This window comes from Scylla paramamosain, chromosome 44, assembly GCF_035594125.1.
Source record: "Scylla paramamosain isolate STU-SP2022 chromosome 44, ASM3559412v1, whole genome shotgun sequence".
Taxonomy (NCBI): Eukaryota; Metazoa; Arthropoda; class Malacostraca; order Decapoda; family Portunidae; genus Scylla; species Scylla paramamosain.
The window spans coordinates 25884-40000 of NC_087194.1; the positions used below are offsets into that span (position 1 = coordinate 25884).

At 39.5% G+C, this 14117-nt stretch overlaps 2 long non-coding RNA genes across 2 annotated transcripts in view; both read left to right on the top strand.

The window, feature by feature from the left end:
* Positions 1-1896: 1896 nt before the first annotated feature.
* On the top strand, positions 1897-7137 carry LOC135093973 (uncharacterized). The gene is made up of 4 exons (XR_010263528.1): positions 1897-2172; positions 4771-4836; positions 5047-5131; positions 5968-7137. It is a non-coding gene; the product is annotated as an uncharacterized LOC135093973 (long non-coding RNA).
* Positions 7138-9939: 2802 nt separating this feature from the next.
* LOC135093974 (uncharacterized) overlaps positions 9940-14117 on the top strand; it is a 5360-nt gene continuing 1182 nt past the window's right edge. The window contains exons 1-4 of the long non-coding RNA XR_010263529.1: positions 9940-10165; positions 12771-12835; positions 13041-13125; positions 13671-14117. The exon at positions 13671-14117 is cut by the window's right edge and continues 1182 nt beyond it. This is a non-coding gene — a long non-coding RNA (uncharacterized LOC135093974). The remainder of the gene's footprint in view (positions 10166-12770; positions 12836-13040; positions 13126-13670) is intronic.

The window sequence follows — 14117 nt, forward strand, 5'->3', positions numbered from 1 at the left end:
TCTGTATTTGGAAAGTGGCAATTTTGCATAATATTTAGAATAATTACATATGTACGAAAATTTTACCAGAAGTACAATAATTTCAACCTGTGTAGTACGATAATATGGCCAAAACAATCTGGCACGCTGGACTCACTTGAAGGCCGCGCCGTGTTACGACTCGAGCATGGCGGCATGTACACTGGTGGGTTTGGCGGCGTCCAGCGGAGTGCCCTTATTTGTGAGGCATGCTGGCCCTGGGAAGCCGGTGAGTAGTGAGATAATACTATGAATATCACTTAATGAATGCAGCATGTTTTCACGGCAGAACGGAATGGCAGGAGAGATGTAGAGGGGTTATTCATTTCCTCACATAATTGGAGGCATTGTTCCGTACCTCCACTGCTAGTTGAAGTGACACGGGTTTTCATGGCTCTTTCTTTATGCGTCCACTCAAAGATTGACAACATTTTTTTCTCCCTCACACACACACACACACACACACTCACACACACACATTCACGCAGCCTGTCTGTTTTTTTTTGGTTACTTATAAATTCTCTCTCTCTCTCTCTCTCTCTCTCTCTCTCTCTCTCTCTCTCTCTCTCTCTCTCTCTCTCTCTCTCTGTTAGTTAGATAGTTGGTGATATGCTTCGTAAAATGAGGAAGGAAGGAGAGAGAGAGAGAGAGAGAGAGAGAGAGAGAAGGTAAATAATACAATGAGAGATGAAATAATGAATGAACGAATAAAATGAAAGATAGATAGATAGACAGACACACACACACACACACACACACGAAGTCAGACAGGCAAAATACGTAGAAAGTCAAAGAGAGAGAGAGAGAGAGAGAGAGAGAGAGAGGCTGTACTTAAGCAATTATATCTTTCCATACCACACACACACACACACACACACACACACACACACATACGTTTCCCTAAGGGCGTTACATCACTGTACGTGTGTGTGTGTGTGTTCTATATCTCTACGGCGGAATCTTTCAAGAGAGAGAGAGAGAGAGAGAGAGAGAGAGATGAGGAAACAAGGAAGAGAATGAAAAATAAATAAAAGAAAAAAGCAAGAATAATGATGATAACAACAACAATAAAATAAGAGAGAGAGAGAGAGAGAGAGAGAGAGAGAGAGAGAGAGAGAGAGAGAGAGAGAGAAACGACGAGAAAAAAAAAAAAGGAAAAACAAGCCTAAATGTTTACGTTCGTGAGAGAAAACGAAGGTCAGCTTTTTATTTTTATGGGAGACTTATGTGAATTGAAATACGCTCAGTTATTTGTACACCAGTGCTTCCCAGACTTCTCCAGCACGTGTTCCCTTTGAGTAGCACCAAACCCACCACAACCCACACATTGGTAAGCCTTCTAAGCACATACTAGTTTACATTGGCGCAGATATATTAAAAAGATTAATCACAAAAGACTAATTAAAAACATATATTCAGTACATGCAGGTGGGCTCTCCTTGACACACAGAGAAAGGCTGGTAATTCTCTGTTGATCATTACCTACAGCATGAGAGCCTCTGTTATACTTCGATATCTCTGTGAAGTATTGTTGTTTTTTAACGTAAAATGGTAAATACTTAATAATGATAAGCTGAGATATAACACAGTATTAAGCCAAGCCTTCAATTCACACAAGCTTTTCAATGATTTCACATTACGCCACACAAGGGACGAGACATTGCAGTGCAAGCCCCGCCAGGACCACTTTGAATTTGGCGCTTCAATCAGTAACATCTAGATACTTTCACAATTACAGTTATAATGGCCTGAGATTTATTTTTACACGCTTATAATTATTTATATTTAATTTTCTATTAGTTTAGTATAATATAAAAAGTTGGTGCTTGTTATTGAAAGGTAAAAGTGTCTTGTGGATAGGTTTAGGTGCGTACTGTGCGGAGCAGGCTGGGAGGGACGACTCAGTACCAGAACGTGAGACAGCAAGGCAGTGTGTTCAAAGGGTGCCATAAACTGTTGCTTTATTTAATGTGGGACGACACAGCACCAGACGTCAGACACCAAGGCACTGTTCAAAGGGTGCCATAAACTGTTGCTTTATTTAACGTGTTTTCGCATAACAAGACAGTGACAGGGGCCGTGGCTGCCTGCGTGTGCTGGTTCAAGCTTGGTGCCTGCCGGGAGGTGCCTACAGGGCCACCAAGGCTAATATTGGTAAGAAACCTGCCCACCACTTGTCCAGCCAGGTAATTTGCACAGTCTGATGTAATAGGCGGTAACTGTGATGGTGTTGTTACATGTCACCCACAACAACAACACAGGGCTGTCAGGTCAGTGGTTAACCTTACTGTTTATTTATTGTTAAGCCTCGTATTTCGTTTTTGCACCTCGTTACGAATATATTGATGTGACTCAGCATTCCACGGTGCCACAAGCGCTCCAAGCCTCCACCACAAAACTCTTACTAATTAACCATGACAGGAATTATAAAGACGTAAAAAAATACAATTAACTAATGTTATCAGCTGAGGTGGAGCCAGCCTTCTCCATTTGTCCGCCAATATCTGCTTCATTTCTCACTTATTGTAAGCCTAACACGTCACTAAGTGGAGCCCCATGACTAGGCTTTCATATCCGCTAGCTAGACATATCCGCCATTGCCTCATTTAGTTACGATGGAAGAATAACAGGCAAAATAGCGGCCGTTCTCTCCACCGTCAAGGGCCGCCATGATGCCTGGCTACCTCTGCCAACCTGATTCAACCTGTGAATTTCAAAATTTTTTTGGTATTTTCTTAACTTCTTTATTCTGCTCGTATGGCATGTTTTTGTGGTTTATAAAAATAATTATTTGCTTTAGAAGTGTTTTCGTTGCTTGTGTTGAGTTGTGTTCCATTTTGTGTTGCTTTACGAAAATGTGGGGAGTTTTTTTGGCAGTATTTTGACAAACTTGTTTTTTTATTTCACGCTCTAGTTACGTCTTTTGTGTTTCTAAAAATTGCTTATGATTTTTAAAGTGTTTTTTCGTTCCTGTTGAGAGAAATAAGTGGACTTTAAAAATGGTTTATGGTCCTGTTAAAAGTTGTGTTTACAACACTTTTTATGTTATTGTCTCTCTATTTCGGCTTGTAACTAACTTTTCATTGCTTGAAAAAATAGTTTGTATGTTTTAAATTGTTTTATGTTGTTATTGAGTCAAAATAGGTGGACTTTTCAGTGGTTTTTAATCGTATTTATGTTCCAACACTTGTTTTTTACACAATTTCGGTTTTATTTTTTTACTTCTTGTTCCAGGTAACTTTTGATGGTGTAAGATGATAATTCAGATTTTTTAAAATTTTTTACGTTCCTAAAAATTCAAATGTTGTGGACTTTTCAATGATTTAAATGGGGTCGAATATTTCAACAATTTTTCCATAATTAATTTGGATATTTTTTAAATACTACTCAGGCTGGAGCTGTTATAATATTGTGGAAAATTGTTAAAGTATTTGTCAAGTCAGAATATATAAGGCATTCGAGCCTAGCTCCATTTTTTCGAGGGGTCAATTTCATAATGAAATCCGTTACGGTACGTAAATTAGCCGTGACGTCACGGCCGCCATCATGGACCGGGGACCTTGATCGGCTCCGCTGTCTCCTCGATAATATTTATCGTATTTTGCAGTGTTTTCTTGGTGTTTCCAAGTGTTTCTAAACTCAGACGTGTAGATAAGAGTAGAATGAGTAAGAAAATAAGAGAAATAGAGGAGAAAGAGGAAGGGAGAAGGAATAGAGGAGGTGGTAAAACAGAAAAATGGTAAGAAAACAATATTTAGGTTAATTTTCCCTGCTGCCCTGTCTGTCTTTGTGGTATTTGTCTTCCGTGACAGTGCTTTCAGTGTATTTGGTGTGTTTAGGGAGTGTTGGAGTGTGTCTGGAGGTGTTTAGGGGGTGTTGGAGTGTGTGTTGATGGGGTTTGGTGATGTTTGAGTCAATATTTAGCGTCCCTGGTGTATTTTGGGGTGTCTTAGGCTTGTTTAGGAGTGCTTTAAGTGTGTTTTGGACTGTTTTCAATGTTTTGGGATGTTTCAAGTGTATTTTGGGATGTTATGGATGAGTTTGGGTGTGTTTTGTGTGGATACGGGTGAGTTTTGGGTGCGTTTGTGGGTATTTTAGGTCAGTCTGGGTGTGTTTTGGGGTGTTTTAAGTGTGTTTTGGGCCGTTTTCAGTGTTTTGGGATGTTTTAAGTGTGTTTTGGGATGTTGTGGATGAGTTTGAGTGTGTTTTGGGTAGGTACGGTGTGTTTTGGATGCGTTTTAAGTCAATTTGGGTGAGTTTTGGAGTATTTTAAGTGTGTTTGGGGATATTTTGGTGCACTTTCGATGTGTTTAGGATGTTTTTTGTGCGTTTAGGAGTGTTCTGGGTATGTTTAAGGTGTTTTAAAGTGTTTTAGTGTGATTGGAGTTGCTTTTGAGGTGTTTTGGTTATGTTATAGGCATGTTGCAGATAAACATTGGGTCTTTGAGGGTAGAAGTGGTGTGCTTGAGGTAAAATAAAAGATTCTGGGGTGTTTTGGGGAAGGGCTGTGATAATAGAAGCGTGTCAGGTGTGTTATAGCGTGTGTTGTGATATATGAAGCTACTAGATGCAAGTGTGTGGGATGTCTGGGTCTGGACGGGGTGTTGTGGTGTTAGAGTGCTAGCAGGGGGAGGTACTGGAGGTTGTAGGAATGGGTAGAGGGTAAATAGAGAGGTACACTGTAGGTTAGGTTAGATTAGGCGTTGATTGGTGTTGATTCAGTAATACAATCTTTTTTTTTTTTCTTTTCAGATACAAATGTAGAGGGACAAAAGAGAAAGGCAGGAAGACCACCACCACCAGCACAGTGGAAGAAAGGTTAGAGACAAGCGGGGAAAGTTAAAAAAAATAATGAATAATTAAACGCTTGCTGTCTTTTATTATCTTGAGTATAAAATGGTTATATGACAATCTCTCTCTCTCTCTCTCTCTCTCTCTCTCTCTCTCTCTCTCTCTCTCTCTCTCTCTCTCTCTCTCTCTCTCTCTCTCTCTCTCTCTCTCTCTCTCTCTCTCTCTCTCTCTCTGCAGGTGTGAGGACGCAACAATCAACACTGTCGACAAAGCAGACGACATAGACACTCGTATGTTCTACACCCATTTTGGCACAGCACAGGTAACTCTCTCTCTCTCTCTCTCTCTCTCTCTCTCTCTCTCTCTCTCTCTCTCTCTCTCTCTCTCTCTCTCTCTCTCTCTCTCTCTCTCTCTCTCTCTCTCTCTCTCTCTGTAATCTACTTTCCTTTAGCTTATTAAGACTTAAAACACAGATCAATAGTGGATTTTTTTACCTTAACTAAAGAGAGAAAGGATTAAAGTATCTTGTTTGTTCACAGTTTGGTGCGTGGACAGCCTGGGTGTGCTGGGTCGGACTGACAGAACTCTAAAAAATAGATTAAGGGCAATTATTTGGCATCAACTAAAGGGGCAACCTGACTTTTTGACCTTAACTAAAGAGAGAAAGGATTAAAGTATCTTGTTTGTTCACAGTTTGGTGCGTGGACAGCCTGGGTGTGCTGGGTCGGCCTGGCAGAACTTTTAAAAAATAGATTAAGGGCAATTATTTGGCATCAACTAAAGGGGCAACCTGACTTTTTGACCTTAACTAAAGAGAGAAAGGATTAAAATATCTTGTTTGTTCACAGTTTGGTGCGTGGACAGCCTGGGTGTGCTGGGTCGGACTGACAGAACTCTTAAAAAATAGATTAAGGGCAATTTTTTGGCATCAACTAAAGGGGCAACCTGACTTTTTGACCTTAACTAAAGAGAGAAAGGATTAAAGTATCTTGTTTGTTCACAGTTTGGTGCGTGGACAGCCTGGGTGTGCTGGGTCGGACTGACAGAACTTTTAAAAAATAGATTAAGGGCAATTATTTGGCATCAACTAAAGGGGCAACCTGACTTTTTGACCTTAACTAAAGAGAGAAAGGATTAAAGTATCTTGTTTGTTCACAGTTTGGTGCATGGACAGCCTGGGTGTGCTGGGTCGGCCTGACAATGTTCGCAATGCTCAAGCTATGCAAGTACCACCAGCAGGAGAATATTCGGGTGTCAATGGCCAGGGAACGGGCTCGCCTAGTCTCTGATCGACACTCTCAGATCAGCGGATGATCGGATGGTTCTTGGCCGGACAGCTGCTGAGTCTTCCTGTCAAATTTCCAAACTTGAGATTATTTTCCTGTTGATTTTCCTCTCTCAGGTTTTTTTTCCCATTCTTGTTTTTTTTTTCCTCTCAGATTTTTTCCTCTTCTTATTTATTTTATTTTTTTCTGCTTCCATTTTTGTTTTTCTGTCAAATTGCACCTGTTTTTGTTTTTTTTCTCTTTTTTCCCCTCTTGTTTTCCTATTGAGTTTTTCTGTCTCTACTGTCCACCTTCCTAGCTCTCTATCTTTTTTTTTCTTTTCTTTTTTTTTTTTGGTGTGTGTGTGTGTGTGTTTGTATACATAGATGTACATAGTTGAGTTATATCCTGGAGATGTGTGTGTGTGTGTGTGTGTGTGTGTGTGTGTGTGTGTGTGAATAGAGGGAGAGAGTGTGTTTTCATATCTCTCTCTCTCTCTCTCTCTCTCTCTCTCTCTCTCTCTCTCTCTCTCTCTCTCTCTCTCTCTCTCTCTCTCTCTCTCTCTCTCTCTCTCTCTCTCTCTCTCTCATATTTGAACAAGTAAACACATCTTACTTTTTCACATTGCACTTAGAAAACACACACACACACACACACACACACACACACACACACACACACACACACACACACACACACACACACACTTAGTATCACTGGCATAAGTAGGTCTATTTTTTTTTCATCACGTAGGCTTAATGAAAACGTTGTGAAAAGCTTTAAGTTGTTAAGTAGGTGATGTAAAGTGTGTTGGTCGTAACTTAAGACCTTCCTTATCCTTTTTTTTTCTATACCTACCTATTTTTTTACCTACCTATTTTTACCTACCTATTCTATACCTACCTATTTTTTTCTATATGAACAAGTTAATAGTTAATTTTAAAGCTATTTTTTTTTCTCTCATTTCACTTGCATTATTCTCTCTCTCTCTCTCTCTCTCTCTCTCTCTCTCTCTCTCTCTCTCTCTCTCTCTCTCTCTCTCTCTCTCTCTCTCTCTCTCTCTCTCTCTCTCTCTCTCTCTCTCTCTCTCTCTCTCTCTCTCTCTCTGTATCTATCATTAAAGAACATATAAACTCATTAATTCACTGGGTATTATCAATAAGTTTTAGATTAAATATTATAATTACTAGCTCTAGGTTTATTTATGTAACAGAGAGAGAGAGAGAGAGATGTACGTTTGTGTGTGTGTGTGTTTGTGTATAATCATATTCGCATATATAAATATTTCAAGAGATAAATAAGATGCAGATTTTGTCCATTGTATAGCTAAGTAATGAGGTCCTACATACATACATACATACATACACATTGCATATACTCACTATAACCGTGTTCCATTCCAGGCAGTTAGTGAAAAAAAATATATATCTATTGCTGTACCCTTTGTATATGTATGTTTAAATAATGTATTGGTTATTACACTGTTTACTTTCTTCCCTATTTCTCCTTTAGCCTTGGTGTGCCATAAAAACTCTGGAGGATAGTGATGGAAACCCCAAGTTTAAGCTTGTTTCAGACTTTTCACTAGGATGTCTTTCTTTGCCTCATGCTAATGCTGACTGTGAGCGCTGCTTCTCCAGTGTAAACCGTGTGAAAACAAAACACAGAAATAAGCTAATAACAGAAACCGTGAGAGACATCATCCTAGTGAAGCACTCTCTCTCTCTCTCTCTCTCTCTCTCTCTCTCTCTCTCTCTCTCTCTCTCTCTCTCTCTCTCTCTCTATATATATATATATATATATATATATATATATATATATATATATATATATATATATATATATATATATATATATATATATATATATATATATATATATATATATATATATATATATATATATATATATACCTAAATTCTGTATTTGGAAAGTGGCAATTTTGCATAATATTTAGAATAATTACATATGTACGAAAATTTTACCGGAAGTACAATAATTTCAACCTGTGTAGTACGATAATATGGCCAAAACAATCTGGCACGCTGGACTCATTTGAAGGCCGCGCCGTGTTACGACTCGAGCATGGCGGCATGTACACTGGTGGGTTTGGCGGCGTCCAGCGGAGTGCCCTTATTTGTGAGGCATGCTGGCCCTGGGAAGCCGGTGAGTAGTGAGATAATACTATGAATATCACTTAATGAATGCAGCATGTTTTCACGGCAGAACGGAATGGCAGGAGAGATGTAGAGGGGTTATTCATTTCCTCACATAATTGGAGGCATTGTTCCGTACCTCCACTGCTAGTTGAAGTGACACGGGTTTTCATGGCTCTTTCTTTATGCGTCCACTCAAAGATTGACAACATTTTTTTCTCCCTCACACACACACACACACACACACTCACACACACACATTCACGCAGCCTGTCTGTTTTTTTTTGGTTACTTATAAATTCTCTCTCTCTCTCTCTCTCTCTCTCTCTCTCTCTCTCTCTCTCTCTCTCTCTCTCTCTCTCTCTCTCTCTGTTAGTTAGATAGTTGGTGATATGCTTCGTAAAATGAGGAAGGAAGGAGAGAGAGAGAGAGAGAGAGAGAGAGAGAGAGAGAGAGAGTAAATAATACAATGAGAGATGAAATAATGAATGAACGAATAAAATGAAAGATAGATAGACAGACACACACACACACGAAGACAGACAGGCAAAATACGTAGAAAGTCAAAGAGAGAGAGAGAGAGAGAGAGAGAGAGAGAGAGAGAGAGAGAGAGAGAGAGGCTGTACTTAAACAATTATATCTTTCCATACCACACACACACACACACACCTACGTTTCCCTAAGGGCGTTACATCACTGTACGTGTGTGTGTGTGTGTTCTATATCTCTACGGCGGAATCTTTCAAGAGAGAGAGAGAGAGAGATGAGGAAACAAGGAAGAGAATGAAAAATAAATAAAAGAAAAAAGCAAGAATAATAATGATAACAACAACAATAAAATAAGAGAGAGAGAGAGAGAGAGAGAGAGAGAGAGAGAGAGAGAGAGAGAGAGAGAGAGAGAGAGAGAGAGAGAGAAACGACGAGAAAAAAAAAAAAGGAAAAACAAGCCTAAATGTTTACGTTCGTGAGAGAAAACTCAGGTCAGCTTTTTATTTTTATGGGAGACTTATGTGAATTGAAATACGCTCAGTTATTTGTACACCAGTGCTTCCCAGACTTCTCCAGCACGTGTTCCCTTTGAGTAGCACCAAACCCACCACAACCCACACATTGGTAAGCCTTCTAAGCACATACTAGTTTACATTGGCGCAGATATATTAAAAAGATTAATCACAAAAGACTAATTAAAAACATATATTCAGTACATGCAGGTGGGCTCTCCTTGACACACAGAGAAAGGCTGGTAATTCTCTGTTGATCATTACCTACAGCATGAGAGCTTCTGTTATACTTCGATATCTCTGTGAAGTATTGTTGTTTTTTAACGTAAAATGGTAAATACTTAATAATGATAAGCTGAGATATAACACAGTATTAAGCCAAGCCTTCAATTCACACAAGCTTTTCAATGATTTCACATTACGCCACACAAGGGACGAGACATTGCAGTGCAAGACCCGCCAGGACCACTTTGAATTTGGCGCTTCAATCAGTAACATCTAGATACTTTCACAATTACAGTTATAATGGCCTGAGATTTATTTTTACACGCTTATAATTATTTATATTTAATTTTCTATTAGTTTAGTATAATATAAAAAGTTGGTGCTTGTTATTGAAAGGTAAAAGTGTCTTGTGGATAGGTTTAGGTGCGTACTGTGCGGAGCAGGCTGGGAGGGACGACTCAGTACCAGAACGTGAGACAGCAAGGCAGTGTTCAAAGGGTGCCATAAACTGTTGCTTTATTTAATGTGGGACGACACAGCACCAGACGTCAGACACCAAGGCACTGTTCAAAGGGTGCCATAAACTGTTGCTTTATTTAACGTGTTTTCGCATAACAAGACAGTGACAGGGGCCGTGGCTGCCTGCGTGTGCTGGTTCAAGCTTGGTGCCTGCCGGGAGGTGCCTACAGGGCCACCAAGGCTAATATTGGTAAGAAACCCGCCCACCACTTCTCCAGCCAGGTAATTTGCACAGTCTGATGTAATAGGCGGTAACTGTGATGGTGTTGTTACATGTCACCCACAACAACAACACAGGGCTGTCAGGTCAGTGGTTAACCTTACTGTTTATTTATTGTTAAGCCTCGTATTTCATGTTTTTGCACCTCGTTACGAATATATTGATGTGACTCAGCATTCCACGGTGCCACAAGCGCTCCAAGCCTCCACCACAAAACTCTTACTAATTAACCATGACAGGAATTATAAAGACGTAAAAAAATACAATTAACTAATGTTATCAGCTGATGTGCAGCCAGCCTTCTCCATTTGTCCGCCAATATCTGCTTCATTTCTCACTTATTGTAAGCCTAACACGTCACTAAGTGGAGCCCCATGACTAGGCTTTCATATCCGCTAGCTAGACATATCCGCCATTGCCTCTTTTAGTTACGATGGAAGAATAACAGGCAAAATAGCGGCCGTTCTCTCCACCGTCAAGGGCCGCCATGATGCCTGGCTACCTCTGCCAACCTGATTCAACCTGTGGATTTCAAAATTTTTTTGGTATTTTTCTTAACTTCTTTATTCTGCTCGTATGGCATGTTTTTGTGGTTTATAAAAATAATTATTTGCTTTAGAAGTGTTTTCGTTGCTTGTGTTGAGTTGTGTTCCATTTTGTGTTGCTTTACGAAAATGTGGGGAGTTTTTTTGGCAGTATTTTGACAAACTTGTTTTTTTATTTCACGCTCTAGTTACGTCTTATGTGTTTCTAAAAATTGCTTATGATTTTTAAAGTGTTTTTTCGTTCCTGTTGAGAGAAATAAGTGGACTTTAAAAATGGTTTATGGTCCTGTTAAAAGTTGTGTTTACAACACTTTTTATGTTATTGTCTCTCTATTTCGGCTTGTAACTAACTTTTCATTGCTTGAAAAAATTGTTTGTATGTTTTAAAGTGTTTTATGTTGTTATTGAGTCAAAATAGGTGGACTTTTCAGTGGTTTTTAATCGTATTTATGTTCCAACACTTGTTTTTTACACAATTTCGGTTTTATTTTTTACTTCTTGTTCCAGGTAACTTTTGATGGTGTAAGATGATAATTCAGATTTTTTAAAATTTTTTACGTTTCTAAAAATTCAAATGTTGTGGACTTTTCAATGATTTAAATGGGGTCCGAATATTTCAACAATTTTTCCATAATTAATTTGGATATTTTTTAAATACTACTCAGGCTGGAGCTGTTATAATATTGTGGAAAATTGTTAAAGTATTTGTCAAGTCAGAATATATAAGGCATTCGAGCCTAGCTCCATTTTTTCGAGGGGTCAATTTCATAATGAAATCCGTTACGGTACGTAAATTAGCCGTGACGTCACGGCCGCCATCATGGACCGGGGACCTTGATCGGCTCCGCTGTCTCCTCGATAATATTTATCGTATTTTGCAGTGTTTTCTTGGTGTTTCCAAGTGTTTCTAAACTCAGGCGTGTAGATAAGAGTAGAATGAGTAAGAAAATAAGAGAAATAGAGGAGAAAGAGGAAGGGAGAAGGAATAGAGGAGGTGGTAAAACAGAAAAATGGTAAGAAAACAATATTTAGGTTAATTTTCCCTGCTGCCCTGTTTGTCTTTGTGGTATTTGTCTTCCGTGACAGTGCTTTCAGTGTATTTGGTGTGTTTAGGGAGTGTTGGAGTGTGTCTGGAGGTGTTTAGGGGGTGTTGGAGTGTGTGTTGATGGGGTTTGGTGATGTTTGAGTCAATATTTAGCGTCCCTGGTGTATTTTGGGGTGTCTTAGGCTTGTTTAGGAGTGCTTTAAGTGTGTTTTGGACTGTTTTCAATGTTTTGGGGTGTTTCAAGTGTATTTTGGGTTGTTATAGATGAGTTTGGGTGTGTTTTGTGTGGATACGGGTGAGTTTTGGGTGCGTTTGTGGGTATTTGAGGTCAGTCTGGGTGTGTTTTGGGGTGTTTTAAGTGTGTTTTGGGCCGTTTTCAGTGTTTTGGGATGTTTTAAGTTTGTTTTGGGATGTTGTGGATGAGTTTGAGTGTGTTTTGGGTAGGTACGGTGTGTTTTGGATGCGTTTTAAGTCAATTTGGGTGAGTTTTGGAGTATTTTAAGTGTGTTTGGGGATATTTTGGTGCACTTTCGATGTGTTTAGGATGTTTTTTTGTGCGTTTAGGAGTGTTCTGGGTATGTTTAAGGTGTTTTAAAGTGTTTTAGTGTGATTGGAGTTGCTTTTGAGGTGTTTTGGTTATGTTATAGGCATGTTGCAGATAAACATTGGGTCTTTGAGGGTAGAAGTGGTGTGCTTGAGGTAAAATAAAAGATTCTGGGGTGTTTTGGGGAAGGGCTGTGATAATAGAAGCGTGTCAGGTGTGTTATAGCGTGTGTTGTGATATATGAGCTACACGATGCAAGTGTGTGGGATGTCTGGGTCTGGACGGGGTGTTGTGGTGTTAGGGTGCTAGCAGGGGAGGTATTGGAGGTTGTAGGAATGGGTAGAGGGTAAATAGAGAGGTACACTGTAGGTTAGGTTAAGTTAGGCGTTGATTGGTTTGATTCAGTAATACAATCTTTTTTTTTTTTTTTTTTCTTTTCAGATACAAATGTAGAGGGACAAAGAGAAAGGCAGGAAGACCACCACCACCAGCACAGTGGAAGAAAGGTTAGAGACAAGCGGGGAAAGTTAAAAAAAAATAATGAATAATTAAACGCTTGCTGTCTTTTATTATCTTGAGTATAAAATGGTTATATGACAATCTCTCTCTCTCTCTCTCTCTCTCTCTCTCTCTCTCTCTCTCTCTCTCTCTCTCTCTCTCTCTCTCTCTCTCTCTCTCTCTCTCTCTCTCTCTCTCTCTCTCTCTCTGCAGGTGTGAGGACGCAACAATCAACACTATCGACAAAGCAGACGACATAGACACTCGTATGTTCTACACCCATTTTGGCACAGCACAGGTAACTCTCTCTCTCTCTCTCTCTCTCTCTCTCTCTCTCTCTCTCTCTCTCTCTCTCTCTCTCTCTCTCTCTCTCTCTCTCTCTCTCTCTCTCTCTCTCTCTCTCTCTCTCTCTCTCTCTCTCTCTCTGTAATCTACTTTCCTTTAGCTTATTAAGACTTAAAACACAGATCAATAGTGGATTTTTTTACCTTAACTAAAGAGAGAAAGGATTAAAGTATCTTGTTTGTTCACAGTTTGGTGCGTGGACAGCCTGGGTGTGCTGGGTCGGCCTGGCAGAACTTTTAAAAAATAGATTAAGGGCAATTTTTTGGCATCAACTAAAGGGGCAACCTGACTTTTTGACCTTAACTAAAGAGAGAAAGGATTAAAGTATCTTGTTTGTTCACAGTTTGGTGCGTGGACAGCCTGGGTGTGCTGGGTCGGCCTGGCAGAACTTTTAAAAAATAGATTAAGGGCAATTATTTGGCATCAACTAAAGGGACAACCTGACTTTTTGACCTTAACTAAAGAGAGAAAGGATTAAAGTATCTTGTTTGTTCACAGTTTGGTGCGTGGACAGCCTGGGTGTGCTGGGTCGGCCTGACAATGTTCGCAATGCTCAAGCTATGCAAGTACCACCAGCAGGAGAATATTCGGGTGTCAATGGCCAGGGAACGGGCTCGCCTAGTCTCTGATCGACACTCTCAGATCAGCGGATGATCGGATGGTTCTTGGCCGGACAGCTGCTGAGTCTTCCTGTCAAATTTCCAAACTTGACATTATTTTCCTGTTGATTTTCCTCTCTCAGGTTTTTTTTCCCATTCTTGTTTTTTTTTTCCTCTCAGATTTTTTCCTCTTCTTATTTATTTTATTTTTTTCTGCTTCCATTTTTGTTTTTCTGTCAAATTGCACCTGTTTTCGTTTTTTTTTCTTCTTTTTTTCCCCTCTTGTTTTCCTATTGAGTTTTTCTGTCTCTACTGTCCACCTTCCTAGCTCTCTATCTTTTTTTTT